Source organism: Sus scrofa, chromosome 15 (genome assembly GCF_054392235.1).
Source record: "Sus scrofa isolate SSC_HxYL_T2T_F1_AM1 chromosome 15, Sscrofa_HxYL_maternal_Yorkshire_Landrace_v2.0, whole genome shotgun sequence".
Classification (NCBI taxonomy): domain Eukaryota; kingdom Metazoa; phylum Chordata; class Mammalia; order Artiodactyla; family Suidae; genus Sus; species Sus scrofa.
The window spans coordinates 145,792,927-145,799,373 of record NC_139397.1 but is presented as its reverse complement, the minus strand read 5'-3'; the positions used below and the strand labels follow the sequence as shown (position 1 = coordinate 145,799,373).

Here is a 6,447-nt window from a genome sequence, read left to right as displayed (position 1 = left end):
GGAGGGAAGGGGGAGCCCCTGCCCTTCCCCTGCTTCTTCTTGGTACCACTTCCTCTCTTCCTGATCCCTTCCAGATCTGCACCCTGGCCATACAGCCAGCCCAGCGGCAGGTCAGAACACCACCAGCCAGAGACAGGGGCGGGGCGGGGCCGACCAAGGGGCAGAGGGCTGGACAGGCAACTTCCTGGGGCCCTGGGTGGGGAAGCAACCAGAAAACCTCATCCTCCCCACTGTGCCCTGTGCCAGCCTCTTCTCTGACCTTGACTGAAGTTCCCTCTGTTAACTCACCACCAGCTGAGAGCCAGTGCTGTCATCAAGCCTTACAAGTTGTATGAGAAGCTAATCTTGCCTTAGAAAGTGCTGGAGCTTTTCCGAAGGGTAATGAGTGGTGAGTAGGGGTGGGGAGGGGGGGAAGGAGACACCCCGCCTGGTGGTGGTGGTGGTGGCAGCAGAGTGGGGGCTGGCCAGCTGCCTCTCTGGCGTCCTTTCCCAGGCAGTGGTGTCCAGCCCCACATCAGACCTCTTAGGAGCTGAATTGACTCCCCCCTGGCCCAAATTCATTTATCGAAGCTCTGACACCCCGCCCCCGGGACCTTAGAGTGGAACTTTGGGAGACGGGGGTCTTTAAAGAGCGAATTATGTTCAGATGAGTGTGGACCCTCATCTGCTATGACTGGTGTCCTTTATCAGAAGAGGCGATTAGGGCACAGACACAGAGGGACAAACATGTGAGGACACAGAGAGAAGACAGCTTCTGCAAGCTAAGCAGAGAGGCCTCAGAAAGAACCAGCCCTGCCAACTTGATCTTGGGCCTCTAGCCCCCAGGATGGTGAGCCTATGGTGCCCATCATAAAAGGTGATGGCAAGAAGGGCCATTCTGTAGAAAGTCGTTGGAGCCATACCACGGCCCCCCACCCCTGCTGAGCATCCCACCAACCTGGGAGCATCATTTATTGAAATATTAACTTGGGGTTCCTCTCTCCTTTGGCCTGCCTGCACCCCCTTGCCAGCACAGCACCCTGCTTTGTATGTCCTGGCCTTGGGAACGGATGGAACCTGCACAGTGTGTCTTCTCTGATGCCAGGGTGGGTGGAGGTGGGCAGAGAGGTAGGAGTTCACAGACCAGTGAATCTGATGGGGTTCCCTAAGGATAGTAATACTAATAAAATAATAATAATAACATCAGAGCCTCCTTGAAGGCTTTGGCGAATGTTGCCTCAAGAGCCCTACCCTGGAGTTCCCTCTGTGGCACAGGGGTTAAGGATCCAGCGTTGCCACAGCTGAGGCATGCGTTGCAGCTGCGACCCGGATTCAATTCCTGTCCCTGGAACAACGGTGGGTGCAGCGACAGGTGCAGCTGAAAAAGAAAAGAAAAAAAAAAAAGGAAAAAAGAAGAAAAAGAAAAAAAAGGCCTATCCTGACCACCCTATTTAAAATTTGCACCCCTTTCTTCTGATTCAATTACCCTGCTTTTTTTTTTTTTTTAAATAGAGTTGATCAACTCCTCGTGCAATATTTAATTTACTTTTACTACGTTGGCTATACCATGTCTGCCAGCTCTCTCCCCTCCCCAGGATTAAGTCCCACACAGAGCAAGGTCTTGGTCCTCTTTGTTCATGCAAAACACATTTTCTAAGAATCTAGAGTGGAGTTCCCGTCATGGCTCAGTGGTTAATGAATCCGACTAGGAACCATGAGGTTGCAGGTTTGATCCCTGGTCTTGCTCAGTGGGTTAAGGATCCAGCGTTGCTGTGGCTGTGGTGTAGGCCGGGGGCTACAGCTCCAATTCGACCCCTAGCCTGGGAACCTCCAGATGCCGTGGGAGCGGGCCTTGAAATACAAAAAAAAAAAAAAGAAAAGCCAAAAATAAAATAAAGTAAAAGTCTAGAGTAAGGCCGGCACAGGAAGGGGTTCGTTAACTGAATTAAATAGTGATGTTTCCTGAGAACTGACTCTTAGGGGCTGAATTGTTGTCCTTTCCCAAATTCATAGGCTGAAGGCCTAACAGCCAGTACCTCCAAGGGTGGCTGTGGAGACGGGGACGGGGTCTTTGAGGAGGTAACGGAGCTAACGTGAGGTCCTCAGAGCACTCTGGTCCAGTATGACCTGTGTCCTTAGAAGAAGAGGAAATCGGAGTTGCCGTCGTGGCGCACTGGTTAACGAATCCGACTAGGAACCATGAGGTTGCGGGTTCGGTCCCTGCCCTTGCTCAGTGGGTTAACGATCCGGCGTTGCCGTGAGCTGTGGTGTAGGTCGCAGACGCGGCTCGGATCCCGTGTTGCTGTGGCTCTGGCGTAGGCCGGTGGCTACAGCTCCGATTCAACCCCTAGCCTGGGAACCTCCATATGCCGCGGGAGCGGCCCAAAGAAATAGCAAAAAGACAAAAAAAAAAAAGAAGAGGAAATCAGGACACAGACACATGGAGAAGGAAGACCCCGTGAAGACAGAGAGAGAGAGGCCATGCTGTATCCATGAGGATGTGAACCCGACCAGCATCCATGAGGACGAGGGTTGGATCCCTGGACTCTCTCAGTGGGTCAAGGATCCAGCATTGCCATGAGCTCTGGTGTAGGTTGCAGATGTGGCTCGAATCTGACATTGATGTGGCTGTGGTGTAGGCTGGTGGCCACAGCTCTGATTCAACCCCTAGCCTGGGAACTTCTCTATGCTGCAGGTGCGGCCCTAAAAAGACCAAAAAAAAAAAAAAAAAAAAAAAGAAGATACGCAGGGAGAGAAGCAAGCCACCAAGCCACCTTCAAGCCATGGAGAGAGGCCTCAGAGGAAACCACCCTGCTGACACCCTGATGGCAGGCTTCCAGCCTCCTGAAACGTGAGAAAATAAACTTCTACAGTTGAAGCATCCAGCCTGCGGGCCTTTGTTACTGCAGGCCTAGCAAGTGAAGGCGGCCACCATGCCTAGCTCTGTTTGAAGGGCTCTTTACGTTGTCTCATTTGATCTTAACCACAACCTGAAGAGATAAGTCTTTGCTTCTCAGACACAGAAACTGAGGTCCAGGAAGTGATGATGAGGAGCCTGGGGACAGCTACATCTCAGGGTGCTGGGCCTCCTGGCGCTGACGGGGAGGGAGCCCCAGCTGCTGGGTCAGCAGCTGGGGCCCCCTCCTTATCTGGAGCTGTGTGGGCATCAGGCCTGTCCTCCAGCTTCTCCGCTCCCAATGTCGCCCCTAAACGGGCCTCTGTGGGACCCCCCTGCACCCCCACCCCCACCTCTCCCAGCAGCTTTGTGCAGTCCTTGATCTGAGCTGTGCTGGCGTTAGCAAAAGAAATAAGCCTCTGTGGTATGACTTCAGATACCAAGGCCAGAGGAGGGAGGAGAAGTAAGACAGTTTTGGGGGGAAAGCATTTCCTCTGTGTCCCTTGAAACAGCCAGTCCTGATGTCCTGCCCTGCAGGCCTGCTCAGAGGCAGATGCCCTAAGACGGGGGTGTGAGGAGCCCACGATTCTCCAGCTACCACCTCCAGGTGGGACGACTCTAGTGGTTCGTATTGAAGATGCCAAGCCTTGTCCCGAGCGCAGGATGTAATTTCTCATTGAATCCTTTGAGCAGCCTGGCCAGGCAGTCGCCGACATTCTCACCATTGAACAGGTGGGGAAGCCGAGGCTTAGAGAGCTCGTGTGACTGTTAGGTGTTTGGGCTGGGATCCTGGCTGATTCCAGTGCTGGGGCCCTTCACCATTAACTGACACCGGCTGTATACCCTGCCATGAGCTGCCTTAGGCTGGAGTTGGTCAGGCCCCGTGCCCCAAACCCTTGCTCTAGAGTATTAGGAAAGGAATTCGTGGGAAAGAGGACGGGCGCTCTGACAATGAGTGTGACAAAGGCCTGAACCCTTGAACACGTGGTCGGTACCCTCCTCTGCCTCTCCCCACCCCACCTCAATCGCTTCTCCCTGGGAGCTGAGCTGGTCTCCTCTGTCCGACTCTTCCCCCTCCGAGGCCATCCCGTGCTCATCTCAGCCAGGGTCCCCGGGAGGTGGAGGTGCCCCTGCCGCCAGCTCTCTGTCGTCAGTACCTGGCTGTGGGACCGCCTGGCTAGGCCACAGCAGAGGATGGGGGGATGGCGCAGGCCTTCCCAGAGGAACGAGGATAGCCCGGTGACAGGGTGAAGCCAGGCCTGAGGGCCCTGGTGGTGGCCCACCCCCGCTCTGCCCTCGGGACCCCTCCCCGTGGCCTCCAGAACTGGTACCCTTTCCTCGTCAGCGACAGCGCAGGTATTTCTCTTTGTGCTGAAGGGGTCTTCTGAGACCCTCTGACCATGAGCGTGTAAGTGTGGTTTCTGGAATCTGGCTGGAAACCGCTCCCCTCCCCTGCCGGCCTCACAGCCCTGGACTCTCTGTGGGTTGCAGTCTGGGTGAAGGTGAACCGGCAGGCCCTTCTCCGCTCCCTCCCCAGAGCCAGAGGGCAGTGGCCTGTGACCAGCCGCCTCTCCCCATGTGCATGTGACAGACTGGCAGGGGTGGCCTGCCCCCCCCCCGCCCCCATGCCTGCTGTGCCCTCTGTGTGTGTAGGGGGCTTAGGGATGGAGCCCATGTGCCAGAGATCATGGTCGGACCAGCCTGCCCCCGCAGTGTCTGCCCCCAACAGGACAGGAAGGTGGCTTGGCACAGGAGGTAGGCAGTAGTGTCAACGGGCTGGGACGCAGAGGCAGGTGGATTGGGTGGCCTCGGCGTGAAGCCAGAGGGCATGAGGGCTGCCCAAGGCCACGCCTGCTAGCCTGAATCTGAGGTAAGCGGCAGGGTCCCAGCTCCAGCTGCACTCGAGATGCCTCTGGCTGCCCATCTGGGGGCCTGGGGTGTCCTGGGCTGATGGAGGGTCACAGTGAGGGAGAGGGGGTGTCCTTGCACATCCTGATGGGGCTCTCCTGGCAGAACCTCACCTCCAACCACACACACCCTTCTTTACAGGCTGGCTTCGGGGCTCTTCTTCAGAAAAAGTGGTGTCACTGCCTTTCCATCTGAACCTGCATCCTCTAAACCCCTATCTTCACTGATCAGACACCCCACACCCAGTTTCTCATTTTCAGGATGATTCTGCAGGTCTAGAGCTTAAAATCTGCTGCTTTCTGAAAAGGCGCTTTCTGTCTCCCCTGGGAAGTGGCCGACACCTGCCTCGTGATTCCACAGGACACCTTTGGCTACTTAGAGCTGAAAGGGGCCGAAGGAGAGGCCCCAGGGTCTGAGACAAACAGGGTGCTTGGAGAAAGCTGGGGGGGCTGTGCGGGGAGCACCGCAGTATTCCTGTTGGGGGTGGGGGCGGTAGAAGAGCGATGGGAAACCAGGGGCGGGGCCTGGGGTGGGGGTGGAGGAGTCCAGAGACCTGGCTAAAGATGCTGGGGGCACACCATCACGGGCAGAGCTGGTCTCAGTGGGAGCTGGAGCCTGGGTCAGCGGCTGCCCCAGGGGCTGCTGTCCCAAGGGTTCTGAGGGCGTCTCTATGTGGCCTATGGGAGGCCTGCTTAGCGCAGGTGCTGCTTGCTCCACACAACACTGTTGAGGGGTCACAGAGGCCTGAGCCTCTATCTGCTGGATGAGGAACTTCTTCGGAAGAGCCCGTAGGCCCTCACCCAGAGCAGGGCTGGTGGCCGGGGAGGGGGAGTGGGCATGTCCAGAAAAGGGTCTTTGCGGGCCACCTGCCATCAGGGCACCCAGGGCTGAAGCCGACACCTGTGGTTTGGACACAATGGCCCCTGAAAGGTCAGCTACCACTTGCCTGCCACCCACTTTGGGGACCCTATCCAGTCAAAGGGCTGCTTTCTTCCCTTTATGGAGTGGTTCCTTCCAGATGCCCATGAAGGCCCTGACACGTGCAGGGCACGGCGGGAGAAGGCAAACAGGGCAGAGCTCTGCTTTCAGCCCTAACATGAGGCAAAAGGCCCGTGCACGTGAAGAAGTAGGCTCAGCATGTGGGCTCCTGGGTGGGGCCGTCCTGCAGTCAGGGGCCCTCGAGCAAGTGGCCCTGAACTAGGCCTTGAGGTTCCATGTGGGCCACGGACTGGCAGACCAGGGGACGAGGATCCTGGGGGATGGGGCCGCGTGAGAAAGGCCTGAGGAGTCACAGTTAAAATGACCCAGCTCAAGTAATTAGGGATTCGAACTAGTACCTCAAGTCAATAAGGGCGTGGCAGAGGCTCCCAAGTGCTGGCCGCAGGCCTGGCATCAAGGGAGCTTGCTGGCAAATGCTGGTAACTGCTGCTAAATTCCGGATAAACGTTGGTCAATGGCATCTGTTATCACTTCAGGAGCCAACAAACGACAAAAGGCCACCTGAGTTTTGAAGCCTGTTTTGGAGCCAACCCAGGTGCCCTTTGGCACCCTTCCTGCCCTTCCACCCCTTCCTTTCTCCCACGGGCAGGGCTGGACCCCAGGTGGACTGAACCCCTCCCGAGCTGAGACCCTGCGTGATGATGGTTTATGATGTCCTTTCACCT

At 56.6% G+C, this 6,447-nt stretch overlaps 1 long non-coding RNA gene across 1 annotated transcript; it reads left to right on the top strand.

Moving 5' to 3' along the window:
- Positions 1 to 248: 248 nt before the first annotated feature.
- Positions 249 to 2,396, top strand: LOC146396185 (uncharacterized). Its single transcript, XR_014830003.1, has 2 exons — positions 249 to 388; positions 1,993 to 2,396. It is a non-coding gene; the product is annotated as an uncharacterized LOC146396185 (long non-coding RNA).
- Positions 2,397 to 6,447: the final 4,051 nt, after the last annotated feature.